At 40.1% G+C, this 13,641-nt stretch overlaps 1 long non-coding RNA gene across 1 annotated transcript in view; it reads left to right on the forward strand.

Annotated features, from left to right (window-relative positions):
- The first annotated feature begins 1,637 nt into the window (after nucleotides 1-1,637).
- The window catches only part of LOC148163761 (uncharacterized), a 51,309-nt gene continuing 39,305 nt past the window's right edge, over nucleotides 1,638-13,641 (forward strand). The window contains exon 1 of the long non-coding RNA XR_015768776.1: nucleotides 1,638-1,858. This is a non-coding gene — a long non-coding RNA (uncharacterized LOC148163761). The remainder of the gene's footprint in view (nucleotides 1,859-13,641) is intronic.

Consider the following 13,641-nt stretch of genomic DNA (forward strand, 5'->3'; position numbering starts at 1 on the left):
AAGAAAAAGAAAGAGAAAAAAAGGGAAAAAGGAGAGACTATAATCTCCCAGGTGGGTGATCCACATGGCCCTGGATGTATTTTGGTCTGTTTGTTAGAAGACACTAAATCCCAATATTGTAAAGAAAGCAAAGCTTATAGAAAAATAAAATTGAATACAGTGAAAGGAAGCCAAAATGAAGAATATATCTATAAAATGTAAATGTAAAAATGAAAGTTAAAAAAAGACTTAAAAACAAAAAGTTGATAAAATAAGAAACTAGTTGAAAAGGAAAAAAGAAAAGGAAAATTTTAAACTGAAAGATAAAAGAATTATGAGAAAAAACATTGAATTCTATGTACTATTTTCCCCTAGTGCTGGAGTTATGTAGTTCTGTGTGCTCGGTAAACTTGGTATTCACCTGATGTTGCAGCTGATCTGGAGGAGGGGCCTGCTGTGCTGACTTTCGGGTGTCTTTGCCTGCATGGAGTTGCACCACCCCTTGCCAGGGGGCCAGGCTCGGTGTAAGCTGTTTTGGGTTGTTCTATGTGGCTTTTGTTCCATGAAACCTTTTTGCACCACTTCAGAGGATGAAAATAAAAATGGCCAGCCCTGATCTCCAGCACTGGAGCTGAAAGATCGTGGCCCCCTGTCTTCAGTAAACCCTCTGGAAAAGCAGTCTTCGCTTTTGTGTGCGCCAAACTCTGCAGACTCCTGTGGTGTGCTCCCAAGCTGATCCTCCAGGTAGAGGGAGGAGGGCAAACCTGCTGCTTTGGGTTGTTCTATGTGGCTTTTGTTCCATGAAGGCTTTTGGCCAGCCCTGATCTCCAGCACTGGAGCTGAAAGATCGTGTCCCCCTCTCTTTGTTGCTTGTAGGGCCCTGCACAGTGAGCAGTTGCCCCATCCTGTTGTGGTTCGTGTCTTATGGCAAACCGAGCTGAGAGCCCACTCCCGGGCTTGCTGACTGTAGCCGGTTTCCCCACTCCAATGCTTGGGAACTCTGCTGGCTCAGGCACCACTGTTCTTTCTGTGACCCCAGGGATCCTGAGACTATACTGTCCCACCTAGGATTCTGCCTCGCTTTGCCACCTGAGCACATTTCAGGCAGGGCCATCCCTCATAGGAGCAGATTTCTAAAAGTTCTGATTTTGCACTTGGGGGCTATATCCCTTTCCCATAGCCAGCTTATGGAGGCTCCCTCACTGTTTATCTTCTGATATATCCCCTCCAATTCACTTCTCTGCACCTCCTACCTTGCAAAAAGTGGTCACTTTTCTATTTGTAGAATTCCAGCAATTCTTTTCTTGCATCTCAGGTTGAATACATAGATGCTCAGAATGATTTGATAGCTATCTAGCTGAATCCAAGGGACCAGATGAAGCATGGGTCTCCTACCATTCTGCCATCTTCCCTCCCTCCTGAACTGAAGCTTCTGAGATGCTCAAGCTCATATCTTCCTATCTCTTCACGCATCACACTTCAGGAAACAGTTGCCCCCATTCAAAGCTCTTTGGCTGTCCCTGCTGCTGCTTAGTCAGGAGGAGCAGGAAAGGAGGAGGGGGGGAGTGTTTCTTCTTGATTGGGTTGGGAGCAGGAAAGGAGCCAGCTTGCCTCAGCCTTGAATCACCGCAAAAGGAAAACAGCATGCCAGAAAGAAGTTGCAGAAGACTGCGTCTATAATCTAGGATTCAAAATGTGTGCTAAAGGTGTGAAAGGCACTAAGGTCCCAGGCAATAGGTAGTTTAATTAAGCAGAAATCTTTCCAGCTGCTTAATTCTTTAATCAATTTAACCAATTTGGCCAATTCTTTTCTTGAAGACAAATCATCAAGGAAGTAAAAGAATCCAGGTGACCCAGTGGAATCACATCAGCTGGATGGGTAAGTAGGCTAATATTTATTACTAAGAGGTAGAGATCTTATCTATAGAACGATTACTTATATTAAATAAACCCGGAATCTCTATAGATTCTTATATTAAATAAACCCAGAATCTCTATAGATTTATGAGCATAGATTTCTGGAAATGACTATGTAAACTATACATCTCATTTAATCATTTCACATATAAAATTTTAATTTTTTATAATACATAAAATAAATTTATTATAAAAATGATGAGAATTTTGAAATGTAAATTTGTAGGTACAACTAGCTATTACACCTAAAGAAAAGGTCAAATGCTTGCATGTATATAAAGAATTACTATAAAATTTTAATTTTATGTCAACTTTAGGAAGTCATAAATTTTTAAAATGAGGAAATGTTAAATGGTTCTCCATCCCCTCACTTTCAGTCTGGAGGTGTCTTTAGGTTCAAAATGAGTCTCTTGTACACAGGATATGGATGACTCCTGTCTTTGTACCCAATCTGCAACCCTGTGCCGTTTCATGGGAGCATTTAGGCCATTCACATTGAGAGTTACTACTGAAAGATATGTATTTATTGCCATCCTATTGTATGTACAGTCCCTGTTTCTATGGATGGTCTCTGTAAATTTCTGATCTATATAACTCTTGGGGTCTTTCTTCTTTTATAGAATTCCCCTAGTATTTCTTGCAGGGCTAGCTTGGTGGTCACATATTCTTTCAGTTTCTGCCCGTCCTGGAAGCTCTTTATCTCTCCATCAGTTCTGAATGACAGCCTTGCTGGATAAAGTATTCTTGGCTGCATGTTCTTCTCATTTCGTACCTTGAATATGTCTTGCCAGCCCTTTCTGGCTTGCCAAGTCTCTGTGGACAGGTCTGATGTTATTCTGATGTTCCTCCCTCCGTATGTAAGGAATCTCTTCCCTATAGCTGCTCTTAGGATGGCTTCCTTGGTTCTAAGATTTGCGAGTTTTACTATTACATGCTGGGGCATTGGTCTGTTCTCCTTGATCTTGGGAGGGGTCCTCTCTGCCTCTAGGACATGAATGCTTGTTACATTCCCCAGATTAGGGAAGTTCTCAGCTATGATTTTCTCAAATATACTTTCTAGTCCTCTCTCTCCACCCCCTCAGGGATCCCAAAAATTCTGACATTGGAATGTTTCATGGCATCATTAATCTCTCTAAGTCTGTTCTCATGGATTTTAAGCTGTTTGTCCCAGGCCTCCTCCTGTTCCTTCCTTTCTATCAGTTTATTTTCTAATCACTAATTTGTTCTTCTGCCTTGTTTACCCTAGCTGTTAGAGTATCCAGTTTAGACTGCATCTCATTCATAGCACTGAGATACCACTTTACACGAGTTAGAATGGCAAAAATTAACAAAACAGGAAACAACAAATGTTGGCAAGGATGTGGAGAAAGGGGAACCCTCTTACTGTTGGTGGGAATGCGAGCTGGTGCAGCCACTCTGGGAAATGGTATGGAGGTTCCTCAAGATGTTAAAAATAGAGCTACCTTTGACCCAGCAATTGCACTACTAGGTATTTACTCCAAAGACACAGATGTAGTGAAAAGAAGGGCCACATGCACCCCAATGTTCATAGCAGCAATGTCCACAATAGCCAAACTGTTGGAGGAGCTGAGATGCCCTTCAACAGATGAATGGATAAAGAAGATGTGGTACATATATACAATGGAATATTACTCAGCCATCAGAAAGGATGAATACCCACCATTTGCATCGACATGGATGGAATTAGAGAGGATTATGCTAAGTGAAGTAAGTCAAGCAGAGAAAGACAATTATCATATGGTTTCACTCATATGTGGAACATAAGCAATAGCATGGAGGACCATAGGGGAAGGGAGGGCAATCTAAAGGGGGAGAAATCAGAGAGGGAGATGAACCATGACAGACTATGGACCATGGGAAACAAACAGGGTTTCAGAAGGGAGGAGGGTGGGGGCAGGGGGTAACAGGGTGATGGGTATTGAGGGCAAGTGTTGTAATGAGCACTGGGTGTTATATGTAACCAATGAATCATTGAACACTACATCAAAAACTAATGATGTACTATACAGTGGCTAACTGAACATAATAAAAAAATAAGACTATGCATTATAAAAAAATAAAGTAAGGAAATATAAGTAGAGACAGTGAGTAAATGGACACATAGCAGTAAGGGTGCTATGGTCTAAATGTTTGTGTCTCCCCCCAAATTTATATGTTGAAACATAACTCCTAAGGTAATGGTTGGTATTAGGAGGTCAGGTTTTTGGAAGTTTCTAGGCCAAGAGGGCAGAGCCCTCATGAATGGAATTGGTGCTCTTATTAAAGGGAACCCAGAGAGATCTCTCACCCTGTCTACCATATGAGGACACAACTAGAGATCAGCAGTCTGCAACCCAGAAGAGGGCCTACACCATGACATGACCTTGTGGGCATCCTGATCTTGGACTTCCAGCCTCCAGAACTGTGAAAAATAAGTGTTTGTTGTTTATAAGCTATCCAGTCAATGGTATTTTGTTATAGCAGTCCAAATAGACTAAGACAAATGGTAAAAGACTGTATTTGAATTAAAGCAATCTATATCTATGAAGAAATTTGCCAACATTACTTTATACTGTTTCAGTGTCTGGTGTATCTTGACATCTTCATCAAAAATTTGAATCGAACAGACTAGAGCTGGCAAATTGATTCTCTTTACTTTTCAGAGGAAGTCTGTCTTACTTTGTTGTATATTTTAGGAAAACAGTATATCCTGGGATACTTCCCATTTTAAATTTCATCCATCTTAGGCTTCCATCCAGAGTTGTATGGACCAAATTCTTTTGGATAGGAGTTGATCTTCACACCAGTACTGCACTCTAGGAACTTGAACCCCAGATCCCTTTGCATTAGACAGTTTTTGCTCTCATTACAGATATCAAATAGGGAGTCATATTCTGCAACTTGTTATGGAACTCTACAAACACTATCATTTTTTCTTTTCCTTTTTTTAAAAATTTAAATTCCATTAACCAACATACGGTACATCATTAGTTTCAGATGTAGTGTTCAATAATTGGGATGAAAGGACCAAAATACGGGTTTATATCTGGGCATATAACTTGAATCTTGAATCATTCACATGCACAGGTTGGCCCATATGTCTTTGGTTCTACTTAGCTGTCATGTGCCATGTTTCAAATCATGGATTGTCTCCCTATCCCTTCACATCTCCTATTGACAATTGTTTATCTTTTTTCACATAAAGAATAATCACTAGCAACATGAAAATTGGAGTTTTTTTCTTATAAAAATCTCTTTTATCATAAGGGAAGGGAGGGAAAGAAAATAAGATGAAATCAGAGAGGGAGACAAACCTAAGAGACTCTTAACTATAGGAAACAAATAGGGTTGCTGGAGGGGAGGTTGGTGGGGAGATGGGGTAACTGGGTGATGGGCATTAAGGAGGGCACATGATGTAATGAGCACTGGGTATTATATAAGACTGGTGAGTCACTGACCTCTACCTCTGAAACTAATAATACACTATATGTTAATTAATTGAATTTAAATAAAATAAAAAATTTAAAAATATCTCTATTTTTCCATATGTGGAAAGGAGAGAGAAAGCAACAAAATGCAGCAGGGCTGCATTTTAGAAACTTATAGTAATAAACATAGAACCTATGAAACAAATTATAGAATCTGGGATATAAAATGAATGCTAAGAATGTAGAAGACTTGGTACATAGTCTACAGATGATTTCATCCTCCAGCAGTTTTTTTTTCTGGCTGCTCTTTTATTTATCCATTCAATAATACTAAATTGGCCAACTATAATGTGTCTGCTACTATACTAGATGCTGGGTTAGTTCAGTTTCATGATAACTAATTCTGTGATGCTGTGTTCTGGAGGTAAGATTGAACCCGCATAGTTTCTAAACTAAAGAGGATTACAATTCCTCTTTGTGTTGAATGCTGAACTCATCCTTGGTTACTTTATACTCAGGTGTGTTTTAGAAAATTATCACCTCAGAGTTTGCCGTCAGAACGGACTGTGGTTGAATAGGCATGAATGGAAAACAAAAAGAATAATAATCTGGGAGAATGTTTTTAAGGAAGGAGAATGGACATTACTTCTAGGAGCAAATGATGGGAGAGTATGATTACATGTTAGATGTGAAGGTGGATTGGAAATGGGTAGGAAATAGTTAAAGCAGTAGGCTTGCAGTTAATTTACTAACACCCGCCCCCGCCTCATGGAGACATCCATTGGAAAGGAGAAGGCAGCAACGTACCCGGTATAGCTAACTGTCTAATGGACAAATCAATGAACAATATTTCCTAAGAGGAACAGTCTATCTATTGAATGTCTTTAGTTGGCTATCCCAGATTGAGGATTGCACATATAAATAAACCCAGAAGCTACAGATTTGTGAGGAATGGATCCCTGGAGAATGCCAAGCCAACTATACCTGTCTGTGGAATATAAAATGGAGATGTTTCAAAATGTCAATACCACTCAGTCTGTGACGTTACTCTGCTAAACCCTTCTTTGAGACTCCTCTATTATTTGGGATTCAAGACTGTTGTTTCCTTGGTGGGATGTCCAAGATGTCTCTACCTGTCTGGGCCTCTTGATTGTTCATACCTACTAAAATAGTAAAAAAATTTAAATCTGACCAATATCTCTGAATTAGGAGAGTCTGATTAACTTCATGCATGTGCTATTTCAGTTTGGTATAATTGGCAGGATTTATTTTCAGACCCATGAATTATATCTTACTGGTTAGCAGATTTTTAGCAAGTATAAATTGGGGATTGAAAAGTATATGATTAATATATGATTCCAGAATTATTGCTTATCCACCTTTAGTACAAAGTGGCAAAAACTTTGAAGAAAATTAATGATGTTAAAGTTTACCAGTGGTATTTGAGGAAATAGTTTTAGTTCTCAGAGAACTGGCTAAGCGAATTGATATGAATTTTTGGCAGAGGGATAGAAAGCCCCAAATTCTGTCAATAGCCAGTGAGCTTCAAAATGGATACTGAGATCCAGGTGGAAACTGTAGCTCTAACTTCTTTATTCCAGCCTAATTAGCCTTGGGCAGAGACTATTCACACTGAGCCCAGACTTCCCACCTACAGAAACTGTGAGATATTAAATTTATATTGCTGTATACCACTAAGTTTGTTACTCAGCCATAGAAAACCAATTTTAGATACCGGTGAGTGGAAGAGATTATTGGGTTAATGTCTGGTTTCCAACAGACTGCTTACTTTTGACCCCTAACCTGCTGCAGTGCATGTTGGAGGAGGTCATTGAGAGGATGTGACCACCAGTAGACCCGAGACCTTGGCCAGGGCAATTAGATGCTTCACACTTCTCCCTGTCCTTGGAATGTAAGTTCCACCCACCATTCCCACAGTGGAGGAGGTTTTCAAAGACGTAGCTTTGAGAGAATAAGGTGTTGTTGAGATCTTCTGGATAGTGTACATGACTGAACCCAGTTAAGGCCTTCATATAAACTTTTTAAAAATAATTAACTAATTAATTAATTAATTAATTTTTATTATGTTCAGTTAGCCAGCACATAGTACATCATTAGTTTTGATGTAGTGTTCAATGATTCATTAGTTGCATATAACACCCAGGGCTCATCACAACACGTGCCCTCCTTAAACTTTTAAGAATCTGGTGGGTGAGTGCAGAGATCTACATATGTGTTTACAGCTAGGCCCTGCCACTATACAGGCACCTGCACTGGCCATGCAGTGGAGTGTGTCCATATCACACTCTTCTTGCAAACACCATTAGTTTATTTATCTGGAAGTTAAATTAACAAAGAAATCAGACTGGGTCACCTGTCTTATTTTCTTTCTCCCAGGGTTACTTCACCAGTAAAATGAGCAAATAGACCACAGACAGCTTCTTTAACTGTTTTTCCCTACTGCCCATTTCAAATTCACTATCACCCTTCATCTATAATCCATCTCTCCCATCATGTCTCCCTTCACTCAATTACTCTCCCCAGAATATTATTTTTCCTGCTTCCGTTCTTGCCAACATAACTAAAGCCATTTCCACTGAGCAGCATCTAAATTGAAAACATTTTTATACTATACTTGATAGTAGAAGTCAGCACTCAACATGGGGAGGATACTGTAAGCTCATTTTGCTGCACATCACCATCACCACTCTTCCTGGTCAAGGGACAATTCCTGCTTCCCAAACTCAGAGTTACTGGTTATCTTGTGACTGAACTAACTTGATGTCTAAAATAGTAACTGGCCAAAATGATGGTCCATATGGCTGTTGAAGGGATTAAATAACCGGCCAAAAAGAAAAACATAGTTTCTGAGAAGGAATCACCTTTAACCCGAGGACCATGGGTCTTTGAACCTGTAACACTCATTTTATTTTCCATGTTATATTATTTATTCCATGGGCTCCATGCTTATTATGGCAAATTACCAAAGTGTAGCCTTTAACCTTGGTTATTCTCTACACTTTTTACTTGGATTGTTCTAAAAGAAGCAATAATCTCCATTTTTGGTGTTGTTAGAGATTCCTTTTTATTTAAAAGAAGAGAAATGGCTGGGAATGGGAGATGGAGTGGGGTTGGGGGTATAGAAAATGGATGGGGTGAAACATGGGCACATTCCAGCCCAGTGAGGACAAATGCAGTAGGGTCAGTCTGTGTAAGTGACCGATTCCACCTCAATAAAGACCAAATAGTATTCTGATCATCCAATCGATTAAATCTGGAAAAGAAACAAGGTCTTGTCAACAAGAGTTCCACAGAAGGCTACAGACTGTGACTTCTGTATTTAGTATCTGCAAGGGAATTAACAAGTGTCTGATGGCACTAAATTCAGTGGAGTCAAAAGAGCTCTGGGAACAAGATCCCTGGACACTGGAACTTGTGGAAAGATTTAAAAACATCAGTGCCCCCAAGAACTAGATATATTCTGAGCAGGATGAAAGACAGGAGGAGGAGCCAAGATATGTATTTGGTTTCACTAAAATGTGTCACACAACATTACAGACTTCTTCTAAGAAGAAAGATGAGGCCATTTTTTCACCCATAAGTTACCTGATCTGATCTAACATAAAGCAATATTTGGAAAGGACTCCTTAGAACCTAGGTTGCCACAATTAAATTAGAAGTTTTTTTGTTTTTGCTTCACATGTGTCCAAGATCAAGGTCCTCACTACTATGTATATCTAATTCCCTCACCTCAAAATATACTAAACAGAATTTGTGTGAGATTTTTAATTGCATCTTATATATATTTACCCATTTGCAAATATTTGTTGATAAACTTATATAAGGGTAAAAGGGGAGAAATACATAAACCAGAAATAGGAGACTCAGCGAATTTCAAAATCCCTAGAAATTCCCTTGAAAATGCTCAAAATTATTTGGTCTATAGCCCTGCCCCCAAGGAAGCCACATTATAAAACTATTTTAAATTTTGGAAAATTCTCCAAGGGTAACACAAATGTGATCATTAGAACTAACAGATATTGATAATGGGCCACCAGGTATAGAGGCTTGATTTCAGTCTTTCCAATGCCATTTCCATAAAACACCAAATTTACCAGATTGTATAATAATATTTTAAGAAGAAACTAAATAAAACGATAGCCAAAAAACCTGCATATTTCTTGGCTTCTCTCTATCCCTTTATAACCCCAATATTTATTTTGGTAGTGGGAGTGTTTCTAAAGGAACAGAAGGTTAAGAATGGGTTTTATGAATTGGTTCTGAGGTTTCTGGAATGTCTCTTTAATCTGATAAGGGACACTAAATAAAGATACTAATGACTTTATGTCCAGTAGTAAAGAGAACAGTGATAATCCATAGTATGATCTGACAATGGAAATATACAAAATATCTGTATTAGATGTTCTTAATCAATTACTTATAAGAAGTGAGCAGCTAGACGACTTTGTATATGATGCTTTGAACATGCTTGGAAAATGAATGAATATAATGGCATTGGTTTGTTTCTCCTAATATTGCTAGACAAAATGGTGTGGTAAAGGATGAGCTCAAAGATTTGAAATCCCAGCTCAAATGCTGCATAAATAACTTAAGAACATTTATGTATGTCTTCAAGGAGACCCTTACGTCCATTAGCCATGGCACCAAAATTGCTGAAAATCTAACACAAAACCTCATCCTGTGACTGGCTGAATTACAACACAAGATGATCTCCCAGCCTTGAGGGGAAACTACTGTAAAAATGAGGGCATTGGTGGGGAGAGAATAGGATCCTGAAAATTGGACTGGGGATATGTGGATACACTCTGATGAAGCTGGGGGATATTGAGCCCCTAAATTAAGATGCATCTTCTTTGCTAGTAGAATACACTTTCCACTCCCAGCAGAATTGGCCTCCCTGCCTGTATCAGAAGTGTCTTCCCTAAGCTCTGTGGAAGTGACCTCCCCACTTCTTGTGGCAGCAGCATCCCCCTGCCAGTGTATTACCCAGAGTGGTATTGACATTTCCATTCCACCCGATAGGATATCAAATTAATTTTATATATTAAATTGACTGTGCCAGGGTGACTGGGTGGCTCAGATGGTTAAGCTTCTGCCTTCAGCTCAGGTCATGACCACTGAGTCCTGGGATTGAGCTCTGCATCGGCTCCCTGCTCAGTGGGGAGCCTGCTTCTCCCTCTGCTTCTCCCCCTTGCTTGTGCTCTCCCTCTCTGTCAAATGAATAAATAAAATCTTAAAAAAAATAAATTGACTGTGCCATGGGGTGCTCAGATTAAACTGAGCTGTTGAGGGTGCTGGAGTCAACTGCAATAGACTCCCCTGAGGCAGCTGTCAAAAAAGACAATGCTGATTCTCCTTAGGGCTCACCCAGACCACTCCTGCTTTGCTTCTAGACCTTAAACTAGACTCAAGTCCCAGCAGTCCCTAAAAGTGAACTATAAGGGATGACCCATGAAGAGATGTGTTATACTCCAAAAAAAAAAGTGACTTTACTTTTCTAATTTATACAGACAGGAATTTGGAGAACATGTGTGGGGATGGATGCTAAGGGTGTGAGGTAATGGTGAAGGGATATAAAGTTGAATCAAGCCTAATTTATTGGATGAGCTTATTAAGCAGGGATTCTGCATTTAATGTTGCAACTTGTGGAGTTAGAAAAGGCTCTAACAATGTGTTTGGTTGACATATGGACCATAAGGTGTCCCACAGTGAGTGAACTGGAAATGCCATACATGCCTTGGTTTCATGTAGAAGAGATTCAAAAGCTTAGGGAGATTGGAATATTAGAGTGTGTTTGTCCTTTAAGACCTACTCACCCACACTGGGAGGGTTCAGAAGACTTATTTTTCACCAATACTGTGAGAGATTAGTGAGGGGAGCTCTAGAATCCTTGAAGAACTCTGTGATTGTTCTTCTCTGTAGAACAGACCTTATAGTGGCACTGCAGTCACTGAATTGGGAAACCTAAATGCAATGGGAGTAATTGGATCTCTGTATGGCCAAGGCCAAGTGGCAGCACTCAACCACCGAAGGCAAGGTGCATGTAGTACTGTAATGGACAGCGGAATCAAAAAATCCATCAGAATAGTCTAACTGGCTCAGACTAATGGTATTGGCTAAATGATTGGGGTGTTTAGTAGAAAGCCTACTAAATGTGGGCTTGATTTCCGTAGAAAAATTATACGTCAACTGAATAAAGGTGTTTTTTTTTTTTAAAGATTTTATTTATTTATTCGACACACAGAGAGAGAGAGCACAAGCAAGGGGGGCAACAGGCAGAGGGAGAGGGAGAAGCAGACTCCCTACCGAGCAGGGACCCTGATGTGGGGCTTGATCCCAGGACCCCAGGATCATGACCCAAGCTGAAGGCAGCCGCCCAACCTACTGAGCCACCCAGACGCCCCTGAATAAAAGTTTAAGCTGAGTCTGAAAAAACAGAGTTACTGTCCCTCAATCAATTTCCAGACTTGAACGAGTTTACAAACCCAAATCCCTTAAATGAAGGGGAGGCCAGGTCCCCATGAGGAAGGAACTTGGTATGCTACTGAAAATTTAAACTGTTAATCTTTTTTCCAGCCTTTTACTAAAAGAATACAGCCTTTTACCAGGGTAATTGTGCACTGGGGAGAAATAGTCCAGGTGCTACTGGACACTGGCTCTGAACTGACATGGGTTCTAAGAGACCCAAAATGTCACTGTGACCAACCAATCAGAGTAGAGGCTTATGGAGGTCAGGGTATTGTGGAGCTTTAACTCAAATCAGTGGATCTCTGAAACCATTTTTTGGTTACTTCTCCAGTTTCAGAATAGCCATACTGAGCAGCTGGTGGAATCCCCACAATGGTTCCCTGACCTGTGGAATGAGGGCTTATGATGGGATAGGCAAAATGGAAGCCATTAGAACTTCCTCTACATAGGAAAAGTAATATTATAATCTTGGAGAGATTGCAGACATTAGTGACACCAAAGACTTGAAAAATGCAGGAGTGGTGGTTCCCACATCCCCAACCAACTCTTCTATTTAACCTGGGCAGAAAACAGATGAATCTTGGAGAAAGACAGTGGGTTATTGTTAGCACAACCAGATGTGGTTTCATTTCCATAACTTTCCATAAGGCCAAACAGAAGCAATTTGCTTTCTGCTGGTAAGACCAGCAATACACCTTCATTCTATACCTCAGGGGTACAACAATTCTCTAGCCTTATGTCATAAAGTAGTTCTCAAGGATCTTACCTTTCTCTTCCACAAGAGATCAAACTGATCCATTACACTGATGACATTATGCTGATTGGACCTATGGAGTAACAAGTAGCAACTACTCTGGACTTGTTGGTAGGACATTTGCATATTACAGGATAGGATATAATTCTAACTAAAAGTTGGAGGCCTTCTACTTCAGTGAAATTTCTAGTGGTCCAGTGGTATAGGGCATGTGGAGACATCCCTTTTAAGTTGAAAGATAAGTTGTTGCATCTGGCTTCTACTACAACCAAGGAAATGGAACAATGCTTAGTGGGTCCCTTTAGATTTTGGAGGCAACATATTCCTCATTCAGTTGTGTTATTCTAGCCTATTTACCAAGCAACTCGAAAAGCAGTTAGTTTTTTTTTCCATTTAAAAAAAATTTTTTATTGTTATGTTAATCACAATACATTACATCATTAGTTTTTGATGTAGTGTTCCATGATTCATTGTTTGTTTATAACACCCAGTGCCCCATGCAGTACGTGCCCTCTTTAATACCCATCACCAGGCTAACCCATCCCCCCACCCCCTCCCCTCTAGAACCCTCAGTTTGTTTTTCAGAGTCCATCATCTCTCATGGTTCATCTCCCCCTCCGATTCCCCCCTGTCATTCTTCCCCTCCAAAAAGCAATTAGTTTTGAGTGGGGAATAGAACTAGAGAAGGTTCTACAACAGGTTGAGGATGCTCTTCAAGCTGTCCTTCTGTGTGGGCCATATGATCCAGAACATCCAATGGTGCTTGAAGTATCAGTGGCAGATAGTGATCCTTTCTGGGGACTTTCTCAGGCCCCCATATGTGAATCACAGTGCAGGCCTTAAGATTTTGGAGCAAGACCCTGCCAGCATCTGTAGATAACTACTTTCCTTTTGAGAAACAACTCTTAGCCTGCTAAGGGCCTAAATAGAGACTGAATGCAACTGTGGGCCATCAAGTTACTTTATGACCTAATGTACCTGATTAGGCCCAAATAGGCTCTGAATGCATAAGTAATTTACACGAAGTGGCCCAAATGCCCGGTGTCCCAATTCCTGCTACATTGCCTTCTCTCT

Source organism: Eumetopias jubatus, unplaced genomic scaffold (assembly GCF_037043125.1).
Source record: "Eumetopias jubatus isolate StellerSeaLion01/CBP00866 unplaced genomic scaffold, mEumJub1_p1.0 scaffold_8, whole genome shotgun sequence".
NCBI lineage: Eukaryota > Metazoa > Chordata > Mammalia > Carnivora > Otariidae > Eumetopias > Eumetopias jubatus.